The sequence below is a fragment of the Triturus cristatus genome, chromosome 9 (genome assembly GCF_964204655.1).
Source record: "Triturus cristatus chromosome 9, aTriCri1.1, whole genome shotgun sequence".
NCBI lineage: Eukaryota > Metazoa > Chordata > Amphibia > Caudata > Salamandridae > Triturus > Triturus cristatus.
Window position 1 is genome coordinate 799,690,006 of NC_140592.1, and position 21,563 is coordinate 799,711,568.

A 21,563-nucleotide genomic window follows, 5' to 3' on the forward strand; every position below is an offset into this window, starting at 1 on the left:
CCCCATGTGTAGTGGTCTACCATGCAGGGATCATGTTGCTTTATTCCTATGGTGCTTTATTGCACGCTATGATATCATGACTGGTGTTTCCCCAGCATCCCCATGACCGAAGTTCCTCCAATACCCTCATGACTGATGTTCCCCTAACACCCTCATAACTGATGTTCCCCCAGCACTCTTATGATTGATGCTCCCCCAGCATCCTCATGACCAATGCTTCCCCTGAACCCGTAATTCCATTGCGCTTGAAACCCCGCAAGCATTCCCCAAATCCCGTGAACCAATGGATTAAATCCTCTCGCTGTTACTAGGGCCTTGGTGTGTTTTCCATTGACTCTAGCCTTGGCCTGTTCTTCATATATTCCATGGGTTAGAAAACGTGAACCAGTGCCTGTTAGAGCCGTAGATGGCTCTGAGCTCTCTCCTGGGTTGATTGTATACCAAACTACTCCGCCATCATTTGTATGTGAGAAAGGGCATACTGGGACCTCGGCTTCAGTTGCACGATCCTGCTATTGGCTGGTCGCTCCATCTAGTCACCTTGGGATCCTATTACTTTCAGAATCATTGCTATAATAATGCAACCTCGGAGCCTGAAACAGAACATTCTCTTTTTGCAAAATTAGATAGAAAGAAGGGACCTTTTGAGTGATCCCTGGAGGCCAATAATGCCTTTCACTTAGTTAAGGAGAGATACACCACGGCCCCAACACTCAGACATCCAGACTCCATGCAGCCTTCTCTCGTAGAGGCGGATGCCTCCCAGGTAGCTCAGGGGGTATATTATCACAATGTAATAGCACAACAAATGTTCTCCTCTCTCTTCATCATCGCCCTCTGGGGTGAACTGCCACCTCTGTACTTCCTTAAAAAGGCTCCGAGGGCTACCTGGAGATCCAGCTTGGTAGCCTTCTGTCTGCTGTAAGCCTTCTTTGCAAAGCTTCAGAAGCTCAGCCCTGCTGAAGGTGACAGAGTTGAATAGATACATCCCCATGATAAAAAAGAAAGCTAGGGCACTTAAATTTAGAAAAAGGATAAAATATCTTAAAAGAATTTAAAAACAGGTCAACGCTGATGTCAAAATATTTCTATGAGATGTTGATGTTACACATATTACTATAGCACACTGGACAAACACAAGTACCGGACCCCACAGGTGAAAAACTATTTGAGAGTTTGGGTTGTTGGTTGGCTGGGGTGTTAACCCTGGTCAAATAACAGCCACAATCCCCATCAGGGTGAACCACAAAGTGGCTAGATTAGCCTGTGCTTAACCCTCAGGTAGCTTGGCACAAAAGCAGTCAGGCTTAACTTAGAGGCAATGTGTAAAGTATTTATGCAGCCCATAAACAGCAATAAACTGAAAATACAAGAAGATTTCCACACCAATTTAGAAAGTCAGAGTACATTTTTATAAATTATTTGCCACCCAAATGAAAAAATCTAATCAGTAGAACTGGAGTTATGGTGTTTTAATCGCATGAGAACAGGTCAAAGTCGAATAATATGGCCAAATGCAATGGAGCACGGTTTGGATACAAGAAGTGGATTGGGCCTTGTTGGTGCTTACCTTCTGGCTTAGAATACATTTTGAAGTAAATGTACTGAGCAGGTAAAGTTCATTGGGGCAAGGCTGCAGGCAGTGTCTGAGGAGGAGGGCTCCTTGTCGGGGAGATGTTGCATAAGGTCACAGTGAATATTTCTCCATTTGGACTTATTCTCTTTTTTGTAAGCTGAAAATCTCCTATGAGAATGAGAGTTCCAGGAGGCTGGATACCCCTTTGCCGACGGACAAATGAACAGAATTTGCTGCTGTGGAGGTAAATGTAGTGGGAGCTACCGTATAATTGGGTGATCGGCAATGCACATTGAGCACATAGACCAGTAGGTGGTTCCTGGTCTTCTTTTAGTTCTCAGAGAAGTTTCTAGTCAAATATTTTCATATTTTTGAAGTCCCAAGTTTTAAATTTTGGCTATTTAACACCACAACCAAGGTTCAAGGACTGGAGGGGTACCACTTGGAGAGTTAGCATTCACTCAAGCTGGATCCAGCTACCGGTTCAAGATTGTTGGAACCTTTTATGTCCCTGAGGCTCTGATGAGAAGGCCAGAAAACTAGCCCTTGTAGTCACTCTGTTAGTCCTGAGTTCAAGTGATGAATCAGGGCTCAAGCATCACGGCAGGCCTCTGAGGGTTCAAGGCAGGCTCCAGGCAGCAAAGCAGTCCTTCCAGGTGCAGCAGAGCAGTCAAATGCACACAGCAGGCCACAGCAGCAGACAGTCCTTCTGCAGATCCAGATGTGAACTGAAAAGTGGATCGGAGGGTCCCTTTTTTTTATACCTGTTGCCTCTTCGAAGTAGGAGAATTTTCATGAAAAGTCCCTCCGAAGTGCTTGATGTTTCCTGACTCCACTGCCTGGCTCCAAGCTGGGTACAAGACAATGCAATGGTGACAAGTCCTTTATGTGAAGGCAGATATCAGTCTATTCAGTTGCAAGTGGGGCAGTGCCCATCTCTGATCCCCATCCTGCCACTTGATAGCCCATTCAGGCACTCCTAATCCCTCTATTGTGTGACTGTCTGGTAGGAATTAACAAAGCCCAGCTGACAACTACACCCAGTTAGGTGACCTAGGATAGGCTGAGGCACCACATATCAATGGCAGAAAAAAGCCAACTTTCCAAAAGTGGCATTTTCACAATTGTAATTTAAAATCCAACTTTAACTACTGTGAGGACTACATGTCCCTTGGGATAATAGCGGGTTGCCTTCTTACATTTAATAAGTGCTAACTTTTAGTTGGGAACAGGTAGGCATTTCATATTATGGGCATTGCTAACTTCATGTCACTTTATGGCACCTACATGCTTATCATTTGGAAAAGAAAAACTAACCAGAATATTTGAACACATTTCTGAGGAACATGCTGAACAAATATTTCAACATTTTAGGATACACCCACTACATTTCAGAGATATGATGGGTGATGCTTTAGAACTGTATCAGATGAAGGAAGATAGAGGAGAGCCCATTAGTGTCTGGGAAAAAAACTATGAGTCAAGATGTTATCTACATTTATTCCCCACTTGAAAAGGTGGACAATATGATGATCAACCAGATCATATTTCAACATCTGGGTACCAAGCTACAAGATTATATTCAGAGGATCAAAGCTTTCACCAAGGAATTCCTTATATAATTTCATGCTACTATATGAAAGTGAACTTTCAGTCACTTCTTATGCTGTTGCACACCTTATGCGAACTAGACCTAGCTTTACTAATAATATAACAGCACAGGATTTTCTTGAACAGGTGTACGACAAAGATGAGAATATACACTATAACTTAACAGCATTATGGCATGTCAACTAGGGACAAATGAATATTGGTTTCGAAGACACAGAGAATTTAAATGTATGCTCAGAAATTTAAGGCCACCTATTTAAACTAACCGTAAAATACCCTCTGAATTATGTTTTTGGGCCCCTGACAATATTTGCAGATATTTCAAACTATGCTTCACTACTTAACCAACAAAAATGAAAATCCAGTTGGAGAAGTAATTGATTTTGTTATTCGAAAAGAGTATCAAGCGAAAGGAGCTACACACATTCATATGCTTCTGTGGATCAAAGATGCACCTAAGTTTGGATACAACTCCGATGAATCTGTTCTAAATTTTATTGAACATTATACACTTGAAAACTACCAAAAAAGGAGAAAACAAGAATTTCTTTGTGAAGGTTTTATGCTGTTAATGACATAAGTTCGATAAATACTGCTTAAGAAAGTATCAGAAAAATATATATTAACTGCTCAAAATGTCGCTTTGGATTCCCTAGGCCAATTCTACTGAATGAAAGAGTCAACAATTTAATGTCATCTGTAAGACATGCGGTCACTCGTAAATCACCCAAAACACTTATGATCTTAGAAGAACACAAGCATCTCAATAGATCAACGACTGCAAACCTTTAATTATACATATGTGAGATGCTTCCATTGATATACAATTAGTTGCAGTTAACTCCACAACGGTTGCATGTTATGTTACTTCCTATATTACAAAGGCAGAAAAAAACTGATATAAAGGAAGAAAGGGGAGAAATATTTTCAGAGTTATCCTTCAGTAAAAGATTATACAGATTCAGTCTCCAAATGCTATCTCACCATGAGGTCAGTAGCTATGAGGCATGTGACTGCTTGAGTTCCTCAAGCTTATTTGGTAAATCATGGGCAATCATGTGGCTTAGTTTAGGCATGACAACATCATGATGAAGGGCTCTGAAAAGCCTACCTGAAATATAATACCTTGGGCATTTTTATCCCGCAAACAAGGACATTTTGAAAACAAATATGTTGGACACATATTGCCCCCAAAAAAGTCCATTGTTGGGACAACTATCTCTCTATGAAGTTTCTCAGTTCTACACCTATAGAAATGATATAGCAGAAGATTTAAAGGCTGGAAAATTCTGAGTTGAAGGTCCAAATGGCTGTTTAATACACCATTCTAAACCTGCTCTCATTAATCATCGGAGAGACAATTATCACAGTGTCATTGTAGTGTACTCAGGAAGAAGACAAAACCTGTGCAATACTCATTCTTACGCACCTTTTCTATATAATGGTGTGACTGGTGAAAGAATGTGTTGTGGCAGGAATAAACTACATATCCCAGATGGCCTGGGAACAGAAATCCTGAGTCCCAATTGAATACACCTGTGTGTGGATTATAAGTGTGGATTATAAAAGCCCCTCCCTGGAAGTGCTTGGTGCTTGACAATCTTCGTATTTCAGCCATCTCAGGATTTCAGAAAGGCAAGCGTTGTTCTTCGCTAGCCTGTACTTCTCAACAGAGTTCCACTCGTAGCCGGCGAGCTACGGAGTTCCTTTTTTTCTTTTGTTTTGTTTTCTTGTCAGCTGTTCCTTTGGCTCAGCGCGCTTCTGTATCTGCACGCTGAAGCCAAGTACGTTGCTTAATATGTGGGAGCGAAGAGAGAGACCCCCACAGCGTGCAGGCCCACGTTTAGTGGGGGAGCCAGGAGACAGCGTGTCTTTGCCTTCGAATCGGAACGCCTTTCAACACACCCGGTCAGGGCACCTGTTTACTTTAATGCTGAGGAATTCCAAGGCCGCCGAAAATTGTTCCGGAGGGACGACTCCATCACCTGCCAAGGGTTCTTCATTCACAGAGTATCAAGGCTTGGAGGAACCATCCAATCCTCGCGGAGCACCGGAACTCTACTACCGCAAGCTACTCGAAATCTACGTGTACAAAAGCTTTGGATACTCACTTCGTTTTGGAAACTTCAGCTTTGTAATTAATAGCAGCACTGGAGTATTCATTGCTTTAATATTTAATAAAAGAGACAGTTGTTTTTTTTACATTTTAAATAGTGACTTTGTTATAGGATAAATTCACTATTTTCTTTTTTTTTCAAGTGATGAGACTCATTGTTAAGAAAACGAAGTATCATGAGTTGCCATTATTAAGCACCATCATCACATGTGGGAAGGGAGTATTGAGTGCCTTGATCACCAATTATGTTGTCGTTCAGAATGAATGTTGTTTCTATTTGAATATATTGATCTGTACCTTTCCTCTACAGGGCACGCTTTTCCTTCACTAGAGAGAACGTAACATACAAGGTCTTCCAGATTGTGTTGGCAGCTGTTTATTATTTTATCCCATACCCCATTTCCCCTGAGTGGTGCCTCTACAGGAGAGCTATACATACATGCTACTGCGAGATATCACTAAGGGTAATCAGAGAACTAGCTTCACCCATCGTCTCCACTGGGTACAGAATCCAGGTTAGTGGTATTCCACTTGATTATCTTACAGATCTGACACACAGAGGAAGAAAGAATACATTTTACTATTTAGTACTTCTTCAACTATTTGAACTATGGAGCAAAGAAAAAGACATTAAAGCTTTGATTATGCACTAATAAACATTGGCTCTACAGTATTCATAGAGGGAAGGGCATACATTGCACAAACTTGTGTTAAAAAATAACTGGACTATATATTACTGGTTTAGATGAGACATGAATTAATGCTGACAGTTTCACTGTCAGCTAATACCATTGTTTGAGAATCAGGTATGCTCCACATCTTGGTGAGGATCACATTTTCAGAAAACCTAAACTTTCTTTTAAAAGAAAAACTTATTCAAACAGGAACAACCTAAAAACACAACAGAAAACAAAACACACAGACATTACAGGACATCAGGTTTTGAGATCAAAAAGGCATAAATTGTTACAGCAATGTCATTAATTGTCATTAATCTACTTTTGTACCTACCAACTGTGAAATAAATCAAAAACCAGCATGTACATCAACTTTTCTGTAACACCTTGATAAACCTTCATCAACGGAATTTGTCACACAACCACACATGCCATTCTACAGTTGCACAAGTGTTATTCAGATTTCTATCAATAAGCAACAAGATGTTCAGAAATTCTGTATGGCTGTTCTAGAAATATTAGCTAATGAAGCTCACCCAAGTTCTGACCTGTTTGGCCTAAGATTCTCTTGGGACATGAATGCTTGCACTGCCTACATTCAAGGCCCACAGCTATACATCTTGAAAGATTTGTATATCTAGAAAATCATTTAGAAATGTATAGATAAAGCTGTGCAACCAAATGTATGTCCAAACTGTAAATCAGAATCTGTCTTGTCCCTTAATTTAGCAATGGAAACCAAATATCTCATTTGATGATTCAAAGATGTACTGTCAATAACAGAAAAATCAGTACCTACATTTCTAACTTTACTATTGTCAAATTTCTATTTCAGGACCCACTTATATTATTAGTGCTATTATTGTTCATCATGGAGAGATTGCAACATCAGGATACCATAGCATCTACTTAAGGAACAACAGAGGTTGGACAGAACGTGATAATATTCTTACTTTTAAGCACAGACTGCTGATAAATTGAGAGGAGTTACCTTTTCATTTTACATAAAAAATTCCAAGTTATCATGTTACCATTGTTATAAGTCTAAAAGTCTACGTTTGAGTTGAACTTACATAATTCAGTAGATATGTCATTATGTGGCCTGGCATGGTTGATGACATTTAAGTATTGGTGTCTTCAATGGTTTTGTATATATCACATTACTTAGATGGATATGTGAACAGCTGGACATGAACAGTATGGATGGGGTTTTCTCACAATTGAATAGATTTGTTTTCCCCAGTGTTAGCTTACTACTATGATATAAACATCTTGAACTGAAAATGATCTAGATTATGACATAGTTGTGTAAAAGAATACTTATGTCTGAGAAGCACAATAAAAGAAAAACAATAATGAATTCATTTGATATAATGTTTATAACATACATTCAGATATCATTCTAATACTGTGGTATTAACATACCATTTTCACCCATTGTAAGTGTGTATCAGGTGTGTGGTGGGTTCAGGAAATGAAAATGTTTTTACTTCCAAGCTCCCCTACCTTATACTTTCAGAATTTACTTTGAATGTGGTATGAGATATAAAAATCCTGTTTGTACAATTTGGAGATTCGTAAGCTAATGGAATATTGTTTTACAAAGCCCCAAGAGCAAACAAAGTCTGTATTATATAACAAAAAGTAGGTATACCCCGCTACCGTTGTACACCCACTTTCTGTCACTGTACGACACGGCCATCCACTCCAGTATATGAGACAGCAGTCAACTCTATGGCAGACACTTCACTCTACCATCCCTTTGTGCCACTCTATGACATTACTATCCACTTCAGTGGATGACACAGCACTGAACTGTATGATTCGTCAATCCAGTGTATCACATGCCACACCACTCCACTAAACCAACATGTTTGACTCACCTTACACTCATCTTTTATCAGCATATTACATTACGGAAATCCAACCAATGATTTAACAATGGAATTGAGTAAAACATTGGAGCAATGGCACAATGATTCCCTTCTGAATGATGAAGATTAGCTTTTCTTGACAAATGAAAGCCCAGTCATCCCCACACTTTTCTTTCTGTCAGAGGTACATAAGACAATTACAAAACCACTGGGAAGACCGATTATATCGAGTTGTGGGTTACTGTATGAAAACATCTCAATATATGTGGACAACTTCTTGGCCCCCATGGTGACAACATTTAGTTCATATGTAAAGGATACAAATGACTTTTCAAGAATTTGGCCAACAGAGGATGGCTAGAGGGTTACTGCTTGTGACAATAGAAGTGGTCTCATTATAGATGTCAATCAATCATGATCTGGGACTGAAAGCAACAGAGTATTTTTTGAAATGGAGAAATAGGAAAGAGTTGAAACATTTAGCTCTGCTACTCATCATGATTGACGTGTATTAAAACCAATGTGTTTCTTTTTAATCATCAGATGTATTCAAATTTGCAAATCCATGAAACAGCAATGGGAGTTTACTTTTCTCCAAGCTACGCTAATCTGACCATGGAATGCTAGGAGAAGCACGTGGCTTGGAGAGAAGGGAACCAATTTTAATTGAAAATAGAGATATGATTGAGATTTATCAACAACCGTTTCATAATCTGGAATGGCAAACAAACTGAATTTCATGAATACCTCAGCATTCTCATTAACAATGAATGGGGATTACAATTCACCAGCAATGTCAGCACAGAACAAGTAGACTTTTTGGAATTCAAAGTGTATTTTGAGGAGAGTACCATACAGACAACTCTGCTGTAAGCCTACGGGGACTAACACCATTTCGCATGGATCAAGTTTCCATCTGAACTCCCTCAAAAAGGGTATTGCATATAGAGAGTTCATCAGGATTAGACGGAATTGCTCCAATAAAAGAGAGATGCAGGAGCAATTTGAAGCCACCAAGCAAGATTCTTGAGAAGAGCATACCCAATCAAAGGTATAAAACAAGGCAATAAACGTGCAAGGGAGAGAACTCCTTTGCAAACACTAGTGAACTTAAAGAAAGACAAGAAAGAAGAGAATTGTGATGAAAACATCATAGTCATCTTAACACACAGTAAGGAGAACTAATGGATCTACAATATTTTGAAAAAATATCAGAACTTACTGAGTAAAGACCCTGACATTGGTCCTAAAGTGGTAATGAGAACAAATATCACTTACAAAAAGTTAGCATCACTACAAAACAAACTGGTCCGAAGCTGCTTTATTATAACTAAACAATTAAATTGCTTGAAAAACAGAGAAATGGCTTTGTAAGATGTGACAATTGCAAGGCCTGTCATATTATAAAAAATTTAAAAGAATTCCCGGATTACAAAGGCAATAATATTGCCATAAATCAAAGAATAACATATGTATGGAGTATGATATGCCCACTTAAGAAGCACATATTGGAACACATCAGTGTGGTTTCAAATAAGGATCAGAACAATGACAGGGCCAAACACCTGGAATCACACCCGGACAAAGACTGGAAGAGCATGCGCTATTATGGAATGGCATGTGTTTTTAAAGATGAAAGAGGTTGTGACAGAGATCGGAAACTTAGAAGTTTAGAGTCATGCCTCATTGTCAGGCTCAGGACAAAGGTTCAGTTTGGACTCAATGCAGATAAGGAACTTTACACGTATTTGTGATATGCACCTGCAGTATCATTATTGCATTCTTTATGATATATAATTTTGGTGATATTTTTAATATTGTTTTCCTTTCTTTTGATTTTCCATGTATGCAGTTTATGGAAAGTGACATAACATGAACTGGTGGGAGAGACACAATATAGCTAGCAAGCATAAGCTTGAACTGATGTATAATACATTTACTTACTTGTTCCCTATGAGACAGAATAATCATTGGTGGGCACTGAGCCCGATGAATATCATATTATACTATATTTTGGGATGGAGTTTGGGACACAATAATATGAGAAGTAGGTTTAAAAAAACAGACAAATGCCACAATAGGAGGACAATGAGACAAGTTACCGTGGGATGAAGGATATATCTTTTAAAGAATCAAGCCAGTCTCGGATATGGGACCCTAGGTCTGGAATTTCATCTATCAAACTACCCAGTGAGTAGAGTACAACAATTGATACATATCTCTAAATTGCATGACCTCAATCTTGCTAATTAAGTACCCCAGGATTCCACTATATGGGGCATGTGCGCTGAGTATGCACTCATAGGCATAAAAATTAGGAACCTGCACTGTTCAGGGACAGCTGGCGATTAGCGTTAACTGTCTCAAACCGACATGTAAATACAAACTGTTGTTATGGAACAAGTGTGTGACAGTACTGAGCAGCTCAATTTAGGTTACGCCTATGAGTTCATTACTTAGTGCATGCATGCCCCATGACAAAAAAAACTGGGGCATGTGCACTTAGCATACAGTGATAGATCTACAGAATATTAACCCTGCAAACTCACATATAATTGGTGACTAATGTGAAATCTTAGCATTGACATCCAAGAAAGGAGAGAATATATAGTTATGCCAACTGTGATGTGATGTCAACATTACTTCCATACAAATGTCATTTACATTTTAATTGGTTTGAAATTTACAGAACTGCTTGCCATGTGCTAAAAGCATTTCCCATAATGCCACATAATGTCTAAACTGGGCCTAAGTAATTAAATGGAAATAATTAAAGGGGGACTCACTAGCCATGAGCAAGACTTGGTGTTGAAATACGTCGGTGTAGTGTTGAAACACGATTGTTTGGTGAATAAAACTGCAGTGATATACAGATTCTTTGGAGTGCAGTATTTCCTTTAAAAGATTATATATGTATATATTTACTGAAAAAAACAAAGGTTGAAGAAACATTATAGTTAGGTAAATATGTCAGTGACAACATTAACGTTTTAAACTCAAAAACACCACAGGAATTCACCATTTATAGTTAGCAAAGCTAACTTTAACTTGCTCTCCTGACATCAACTGCTTAAGACTGGACAAATTACTTAACCATCACATTTTCTATAACATTGTTTATGACATCACTGATGACATCTCAAATGACATTATGATAACATGACTGATGACATCATCCAAAGACTGTGGTTGTTTTGTTGTTTACAAAGTGGCGGGTAACTGCCATATTACTCTCCTACCTACTACTGTACAGCCTGTGTCCAGCTAATGGGTGTAAGTATTTACAAAATGTATGTGCTCCTAATTCCTCATGGGGGTGTAGCGGTATTAAGCACATTATAAATCTTTGTATTGAAGAGTCACTCTGTGCAGGTAAAAATTGACGATTTGTGTTTAGCATGTTCCATACAAGTTGTTTGGCTATGAAGAATATTTTTCCAACAGGGTAAATAATCTACATACTTAGGGGCCCATTACGATGGCGGGTGGATGGTGAACGGGACCGACCGCCAGATGTGCGGTGGTCCTGCTGTGCCCATTAGGATGCGGCCACCACCCTGGCGGTCGCATCCCGCACATTTAACATTGTGGCGGGCGGTGCTGTAAGCAGCACCCGCCACAATGTTAAATGTGCATGTTGTGCATTGGCATGCACAACGTGACAGGCACCGCACGTGCATGCCAATGTAGGGGGTACCGTAGGTATTCCCCTAAGTGCAGCCCCGCACCACCCCGGGGGCCCGCAACAGGCCCCCAAAGTAATTCCCGCATGCCTTTCCATGACGGCAAAAGGCCTTCTCTGCCAGGCATCCTGATATAGATGGCGGTGTGTTCCAGACACTGCCACCATATAAGGCCTGAGTTCCGCCCGGCAGGCAATTGGAGCGATTGACTGCCAGTGGAAATGCGACAGACAGTCTTTCCGTCCGCCGCTGTAACCCCCGCCAATGTAATATGGCGGGGGTTACATGGAGGGCGGGTGGGGAAAGATATCGGGCAGATCGCCACCGCCAGTCGGGCGGTGGCGATCTACCCGACATCATAATGGACCCCTAAGTATTGTAAGTAGCCTTGAATTATTGTCAGAATCGTCTCAGTATGACAATTTCTACATAACAAAGACGACTGTGTGCACCAGGTGCTAATCTATGTACATGTGCTTGTTTTACTCCATAAAATGGGTTATCTGTAATATTTTGACCACAGTATAAAGGCTACAGGTAGTATGATCTTTAGCACATTCAGACCTTGTTTTTTTAATTGAATAGTTTCTTTTTTGACAAATGTTGTATAGAGTGTACACTGTTCTTAGTATATACCGTTTTTAATACTCTGTGGTTTAGTCTTCACGAGAGTATTGATGGAGCAAGGACTCGTAAAGAAGAGACTTGCTCGAAAATAATCCTCTCGTTTAACTCACTAAAATGTTATTAATTACGTTTTGTGAATAACTAATACACACCACACAAATACGAGGGTTAGTGGAGCTTGCCTATGTGTTTACTAACGTTAGCAATATGAACGAAGGGCTTAAACCGCTTTAAATATTTACTGTGCATGCGTCAACTGCATCTACGCAATGATGAGTTAAGACTTGGAGGGAAATTCTTGCGCATGAGCAGAAGGTACTAAAATGGAGTCTTGAATACTCGCATGCATGGCACCTGCTTAGCTGAAGCAAAAATTAGCTATTTTACTCATGCTAATGCAGGGAAAGTATTAAAAAGTAAAGGGGAATAGAGTAGAGATGGGTGGAAAACAGTGTAACCATTTATTTGTGAAAGTAACATTTGTTCTTTTGACTTTATCTCTAGTGAGTATTTGGGCCTCTCATGTATAACTGAAGTAAACTGAGTCACGTGACGACTCCGCATGTCTACTGAAAGTGAACCCGGAATGATGACTCGGAGATTGAACAAAAGCCAAGGTCGCAAAGTGTCCTAGCCTGAGAACGGATGGTGAAAAGTTCAACGGAGTGCACTTACATGTTAGTCTTTTAACAAATGTTGCAAATGAAATGTGAATGCGGGTGGGAAATAAAATTATGAATCAAAATTAAGGGGATGGGTTTGTGAACAATGGTTTAACTGAATTAGATGACATGTAAGCATGGTGTGAGGATCTTCCACCCTTGCCTGACCATTTAGATCTTGTATTTTTATGATATTGAAACTTTAGTGGGTGGTACATGAAGAACAAAAGGTATAATTGAGTTAGCTTTAGTTAGTTAGAGAGTTCGGACTCACAGATGCTGTGGGTCATGGATACTGATGCTGGGAAAGATGCTGTGAGATGCTGATGAAGAAGCCGAATGCAGAACCTTCTACCCTAATTTAATTGGGTTAGATAAGAAGATTGAGGAAGAATCTCGAGGAGGAAGAGAGTGTCAGAGAGGGTTGCGACGCAACCGTTGGTATTAGAACGGTCAACTATCCTGTCCTGAATCCTGTTCTGAAGTCTTTGTCTCCTGACTTATCCCGGGGGTCCCTTACTAGCCCTTTGGCCAGGGGGTTGGTCTTCACACCATTTTTGATAACTATAATATTGTGTTACTTGTAGATGTTCTTTTCTCACTATCCTCTCTTTTCCTTAGACATCGTTCATTGGGTAAGTCTGTGATATATTTGTTTGATGATTTTAATTGAACTTTCTCTCCTGAGAATGATGGTGAATGCACTGTGTATTTGAGATGGTTCACATGAGTTTGAAATTTAGATAAAGATTTACATTGTTCCCGAGTCTGTGGTTATTTACTTTAAATGAAAAGAGAGAGTTAGTGTTAATCTTCACCATCAACTAGTTCAACTAATGGTCCATCGACCAGAGGAAATAACTTTTTGATCAGTGAAAGGTTAGTTAGGAATGTGATATAACTAATCCTAAAATTGTGCAAAATCATAAACTTTGACTCCAGAGGCTAACTCAATTGTTGTGTGTTTATGGGCCCAGGTGAGTATATGGTGTTGGAGTATCTGTTGTTGGTACGCCGCTGGATCAGTTTTCTCGTAGCAGAGTTATGGTTATTATTGACTAGTTTGGTGATAAGTATTGATTATTGATTTATGTTTAACAAAAGAGTTAGCGTATTTGTTTTATGTTGCCCGGAAAATCCAGAGGAAATGAATAGCGGGTGGTGACAGATGCCACACTGCAGTGAGGTTACTCGTCTGTTGGAATAATACTCAGAAGCTACGTAGGGCTGGCAGTATTGAACTAGGGACTATTTCGTATAAAATTTGAGAGTGAGTGATAGCAGAAGGTTCACTGGTGAAAATGTGGTCTTATTTCCTAGTAAGGGTAACACTGAAGGAGTAACAGGTTCTCTCGAGCTTGAATTAAGGATAAACAGAGGTTTTTTTACTCGCAGTAGAAGAGGAGCAATTCTGAGACTCCAGAATAAGTCGAAAACCTATCCTTTGTTTAGTGGAACAGGCAGAGTAGCGAATGTTTTTATGTTGTTGCTAATGGATTTTATTTCAAGAAAAGTAAAAGAAATACGTTTTCATATTACCTTGTGAAGGGAGGGTCAGTCGCCGGAGTTGTACTGACATCACAGAGAGCCGCGCTGGGATTGGTTGAAACAGCGGGCGTGAGACAGAAGCAGATTGTAAAGGAGGGGTCAGTAGAAAGGAGTAATACTGACATCACAAAAGGCCGCGCTAGCATTGGGCAGACCACGAGCGTGAGCCTGAGTCTGATTGGTTGATTGATAGAAGTCGCGCTAGGATTGGTCGACCAAAACTTGTATGTTGGACTCTTATTTGACTACTGGTGAGAGTCGCACTGATAGAGGAGTTCAAGGGTTTGCGGAATATTCTTTCATATATCGTGCATCTAGAATGTATGGAGAAAAGAGAAAAATTTTGTTAATAAAGAAAATTAAGAATTTCTTTAAGAAAGATAAACCTGTATGGACTAGTGAGGGAATTCCTATTCCGCCACCAAAAACTCCTGCTTCATTTATGATGATGGAAAGAGGATATCATACTTGTGTATGGTTGGAAATTTGGATAGAATATACGAAAGGTGATGGAGTTCTAGCTTTTCCAGAACATGGTACGTTTAATGGAAGAATTCTTCAGAATTTGAGGATGGGGATGAATGATTTGGAACCAAGACCTAGGTTAACCCAGTATGAGGCTTTAGTAGAATGGGAGACTGAATCATATGAATGAGAGAAATGCAGAGGTGGGAGATGTAAAGGATTTTTTTCCCAATATTTGCGTGAGTCACGTGAAGGTCAGATGAAGCAATGGAGAAGAGCTATGGTATCAGAAGGTTTATACCCAGTGTTAATGGCTGAGGAACAGTCGGGAAGCAAGTGTAAGGAGAAAACAAAATACATGAATGTAACAGGATTTGGTGACTCAGATGATGAATTATTAGAGGATATTCTAACCAAAAATCCTCCTCCATATCAAGAAGGACCCAGTAGAGTCACCCCAAGTGCACCGGTAATGGGAACACCCTTAATCCCTCAAATTGTACATGATACATTGGTAAATAGGGTGATTCAAGATAAAGAAAGAGAAGTATTAAATAGAAATAGAGAGGAACTAATGCAGAAAATAAGTCAATTGAATTTAAACCCTGAAGCATTGACAGTACCAGTGACTATAGGTCCTGTATCCCGTTATATGGAGATAAAATGAGTTGCCCAAAACCCAAAGCTGTAACAACTCCTTTGAGTAATCCTAGAAAAGAGATAGTAATATCTGAGGATCAGGCCAGTGAGTGCGATTCAGTCATTTCATTAATGGACCTTCCAAAAAAAGAAGCCGTAATTGAAACACCAAAAAAATCCACACCCGGAAGTTTGAAAGAAAAAGGGTCTATGGTACCTCTAGGAACCAGAAGCTCAACAGCGGTAACTCCAGAGAATTTAGAAAGATGGGCACAGGGAATAGAAAAGCAAAGTTCAACACCAAAGATCTTAGATATTTACCGATTGAAAGTGGATTTGGAAGCGATGATAGCTGGAAATTTGGGAATAGAAAGGCTGAACCATTACACTGAGGAAGAGTTGTTGTTTATATGTAGGAGTATAACCAGAAATGCAAAATTGTTTCATGAGAGATTGACGGAGCTTGCTTCAGAGATTGGAATAGATATAGGGAGATCAAAATTATTACAGAAACCATATCGAGTGGACTTTACTGACAAGGGTTTGGAAAATATGAATGTGTCTGGTAAGAAACTACAGGTAAAGGAGTTAATTAATATTTTGCAGAAGTGAGGAGACATTGCTAAGTGGAGAACTAGGTGGACAAGAAAGAAGGAGTAAGCACAAGCAAAAGAAGTGTCATCTGCATTCTTATTAAAAGATTCAGAAAAAGCAGAGAAAGTGTGTCCTGTTGTGAGAGAGGTTACTGGTGGTGGATATGTTCATGTTTCGTGAAGTAGACAGGATATTTTGTCATTTACAAATGATTTTCCTAGATTAAGAGAGAAACCCGTTGAATGGTATAAACAGGTTGAGAGATTTGTGAAGATTTCAAAGTTTCTGTTGAAGGATCTGGATGGGTTGTTTGATATTGTGGCACCTGCTGACTTATGGACAGAGTGTAAGATCACAGTTGATTGGCCAAGTTAGGAGTATGCTCGAGACTCCAAAGACATCCTCAGAGGAGGTGATGAAGAAATATCACAAAGTAATTACTTTTCTGAAAGGAAAAATCCCTCCTAAAGAAACAGATTGGGGAAAAATAGATAGAACAACTCAAGAGCCAAATGAGTCTGTGCATGCATATTATGTGCGGTTATTGCAGGTGTTTAAGCAGTATAGTGGTTTTGAGAATATTGGTGATAAGGATATGGGACATTTTGTGTTTCGGTTTGTGTATGGTCTGAAACCGGAGATTAGTCAGATGATTCAACAGCACATGTTGTGCTGGCAGAGCAAGACGATTGATGAGATTTTGAAATACGCCAAATATTTCGGAGACGACATTGAGGCAAGGCATAGAAAGCTAAAAGAGATGTGGGCACAAGTGAAATTGGCAGAGCAGCACGAAAATAAATTGAACACCTAGACTGATAGTCAGGTGAAAGAGCAGAATCAGAATAATCATGCGGCGAATGGTGGTAAATTGAGAGGACGAATGAATAGAGGGGAAGCGAAGAAGAAGTTTCCTTTTCATGCGTGTGGGAAAACATGGACATTGGAAGAACGAGTGTAAGAGTATTCAGAATAATAATGGGACAAATCAAAATTTAAATCCACAGTCGCAGAATGAGGAGGTTATGAATCAGCCCCAGCAGGTAGTTACTCCACAGTATCCGGTGCCACCAGCTCCTATGCCAAACTTTGTGCACCCTCAAAGATACAGTGCAGACGCCAGATTTCACGGAGAAAGAGGTAAGAAAAATTCAGTAGTTACACAATATATTCTACAGAGCGATGATGGAGAAATGGACTATGCGCAATGACGGCGCCTGAGGGGGGAGGAAGAGGAGTGCGTACTTGGTACATCCTTGCCGGTAGAATCAGTCAGATCCATTTATTGATGGGATAGTGGAAGGTAGTGATATCACTTTTTTATTGGATACTGGGGCTACCAGGTCTACTGTGAGAACAGCATACATCCCAAACCTACCCCTCTCGGGAGAATCAATCCAAGACATGCATTGGTTTGTAGTTTGCGATTCTAGTCCAGTAAATCTGTTAGGTAGAGATCTATTGTGCAAAATGAACTGCATGATCTACTGCACACCGGATGGTGTTGCTTTCCAGACCCCTGATGAAGATGTTATATACAAAATGATTAAAATGATGCTTGCTAAGCAAGGTACTGAGGTAGATGAGATGTATTCATTGATGACTGAAAATTAATTACCAGACGAATTAAGAACAACAATAAATCCAGAAGTGTGGGATTTTAAAGGAAAAGATATTGGGCTGATGTCAAATGTAGATCCAGTAAAGGTAATATTAAAAGAAGGTGCAGTTTATTCAAACACACAACAGTACAAAATGAGTCTGGAAGTGAAAGCAGGAGTTGCTCTAGAAATTGATCGAATGATCAAACAAGGCATTCTAAAAGAAATAATGGGTAGTCCTTGAAACTCGCCCATAATAGGACTTAAAAAGCCTAGAGGAAAATACAGGATAGTGCAGGATCTGAGAAAGATCAATAAAATTGTAGTGCCTTGTTGCCCCGCATTGCCAAATCCAGCAGTGATTCAGATACCCTGGAATGCAGGCTGATTTACAGTAATTGATTTATGCAAAGCCTTTTTCTCTATTCCTTTGCACCCAGACAGCCAATATTTATTTGCATTTAGGTTTGAAGACCCTGTCCTGGCGTGGTGCCGAGTTCCTCAAGGGTATAAAGAGAGTCCATCGATTTTTAATCAAATCCTCCCTGAAGAAGTGTCTAGAGAAATTGGTCATGCCCAGAAATTCTGTCCTGGTACAGTATAATGATGACCTACTAGTGGCATCAAAATCACAAGAAGATTGTGTCACTGACACAATTGCATTACTGAACCATTTGGCCGACAGAGGACAAAAGTTGTCTCCAGAAAAATTGAAGTTTTTGTCAACAAGAAGTTAGATATTTAGGTCACAAAATAGAAAGAGGAGTTAGAAAGTGACCCCTGAAAGAATAAAAATAATCAAAGAAATGCAACTACCTCAGGCACAAAGGGAGGTGAGAATGTTTCTCGGGGTAGTTGGCTACTGTAGGCAGTGGATTATTGGGATCTCCCTGCTGGCAAAACCATTGATTCAGTTAACTCGGAAAAGAGCAAAGGGCCCAATTGTCTGGGATGATGAGTGTGTGGAAGCGTTTGTGAAATTGCCAGATTGTCTGTGTAAGGCCCCTACCTTAGGCATGCCTGATTATACAAAATATTTTGCACTGTTCTGTTGTGAGAGGGAAAGTTGTGCACTTTCAGTGTTGACTCAAAGACATGGATTAAGCCGATGTCCAGTAGCATATTTTTCTGCTACTCTGGATCCTGTGGCTTCAGCTTTACCTGACTGCTTAAAAGCAGTAGCTTCTACTTGCAGAAGTCTTGAGCAAAGTAAATCGATTGTGATGGGAAATCCAGTCAAAGTTTACGTCCCACATTCAGTTGAGATTCTTTTAACAAGAATTCAAACACAACACCTTACCCCTAGTCGGATGACTAAGTATGAAAGAGGGATTCTGGGAGCAGAAAATGTGACAGTAATAGGATGTACAATGATGAATTCTGCCACATTATAGCCAGACCCATGTTGTGAAGAAGTGAAAGATGAAGTGGATCATGATGTTTGGATGTGACTGAAATGTGTGCCAAGCACCGTCCTGATATAAAAGAAGACCCCCTGAAAGAGCCAGATCATGAACTATTTGTAGATGGCTCATACATGAGAACCGAAGGAGGAGAACTCAGTGCAGCGTACACTGTATGTAAAGTATCGGGGGTCATTGAAGCATCCTGTTTACTGGGAGACAAGTCTACACAAGTAGCCGAACTGGTGGCCTTAACAAAGGCATGCAAAATTGGGAAAAACTGGAGAATAACCATATTTACGGATAGTCAATATGGTTTCGGGGTTGTGCACGACTTCGGCCATCTCTGGATGCAGAGGGGATTTCTGACTTCTTCAGGATCTCCTATTAAAAATGGTAAAAATGTAAAAGAATTGTTGCAAGCAATACAATTGCCAAAAGAAATAGCAGTGGTCAAGTGTGCTGCTCACCAGTCAGGAAATGACTATGTGGCGGCAGGTAACAGATATGCTGACCAACTTGCTCAATATTGTGCAAGAAATAACATGGCACTAAACAGAAAAAAATTAAACTAATGAAATCAGCCACCAACGTATGTTTTTCTCACCTCTAGAGACATGGGATGAGGTTAGACAGTTGCAAGATGAAGTTGAGGAAAATGAAAAGGAAATTTGGATTAAATCAGGTTGTGAAAGGAGGACAGAAGATGATGTATGGGTATACACCGATGGCAGACCAGTTATACCAGAGTGCCTACTCTCTCAAATGGCAAGAATGTATCATGGAGACACACATGTTGGTAGGGATGCAATGATCAGACTATTCAGACAGAATTGGTACAATCCAGAGTTTAGGGTAGTCACAGAGAGCCTTTGCCAAAGATGCTTAATTTGTCAGCAGCAAAATCCAGGCAGGAAAACAGTGGTCAGTTGGGAAAAAATTGGAAAGGCAGAAGGACCATTCACGAGACTGCAGCTTGACTTCATAGAGTTGCCTCCGAGCAATGGAATGAAGTATGTCCTTGTCATAGTGTGCTTATTTTCACGATGGGTGGAGGCATACCCCACTAGGAGAAATGACAGTCTCACAGTTCACAGTTGCTAAGTTACTGTTGAGGGAATTGATTCCTTGTTTCAATTTCCCAGTCACTTTGGAATCAGATAGAGGACCTCATTTTAATAATGAAATAATTTGATTAATCTGTGAAGCATTCAATATTGAGCAAAATATGCACTGTGCATACCACCCAGAGGCTTCTGGAGTGGTTGAGCAACTAAATGGCACAATCAAGTCACGGTTAGGAAAAGTGCGGGCATCAACATCACTAAAATGGCCAGATGTTGCCTCTTGTGTTGATGAGACTCCGAAGTATTCTTGACAGAAAAACTGGATTGAGTCCCCATGTAATACTTATGGGAAGGGCAATGAGACAAGCATTTATTCCTGGACATAAATTGATGAGTATAACTGATGATCTGGTATTGGACTATTGCAAAGGATTGGCTGACCTAGTGCGTTCTGTCTCTCACCAGGTTGGAGAAGATGCAGTTGCCAGGCAGCCAGCACAGGCACATGATTTCAATCCTGGAGACTGTGTGGTAGTGAAGAAACATGCCAGAAAGTCGTGCCTAGTACCCAGGGGGATAAACCACGCCAAGTCATACTGGTCACTACCACAGCAGTGAAGTGTGCAGGTTTACCCAATCGGATTCACGCTGGCCATACCAAAAGAGTTCCAGGCCCTACTGAGTGAACTAGTTGAAACAGCTGAAGGATGTGAAGTTGAAGAATCTAGAGTGATAGATTCTGAAGTAATAGACGAGGAACAATCGAGCACAAGTCAGGAGGGATGGACACCAGTGATTGACATACCTGAAGTTGTTATTCAGACAAGATGAAGAACCAAATTAGAGAGACAGGAAAGCAGTGAGGATCAGATAGGTGTAGAAGAGTACGCTCAGGAAGAAGTGAACAAAGCTACTCGGGACCCTGAGAAGGACCAGACAGGCAAAGATGAATATACTCAGGCAAAGACAAACAGACCTACCCAAAGACCTGAGCAGGGACAGACAGGAAAAGAAGAACACGTTCAGGCAGCAGAAGAGCAGATTGCAGTAAGACCTGAACAGAACCAGTTAGGAGAAGAAGAACAAGTTCAGGCAGAAGAAGATCAACTTCAAATAAGACCTGAACAGGATCAGATAGAGGAAGCAGAACAGGTTCAGGTGGACTAAATAACTAAAGACCTGAACAGGAACAGGTAGAGAGTGATTCAGAAGAACAAGAACAGATTGTGCCTAGACATACCGAAAATAAAAGAGCTCTAGAGAAAGACGAAGAGGGTGAAATTGCAGTTCAAGTTAAAAGGGTCAGAAAGGGTGATAACTGGCCAAGTGGAGTGAAAAGACTAAGATACTATCTGAGAAAAACAAACGAAAGACCAGAGCAAGTGAATGCGTTTACTAGTCAAACTCAGTCTAAACAGTC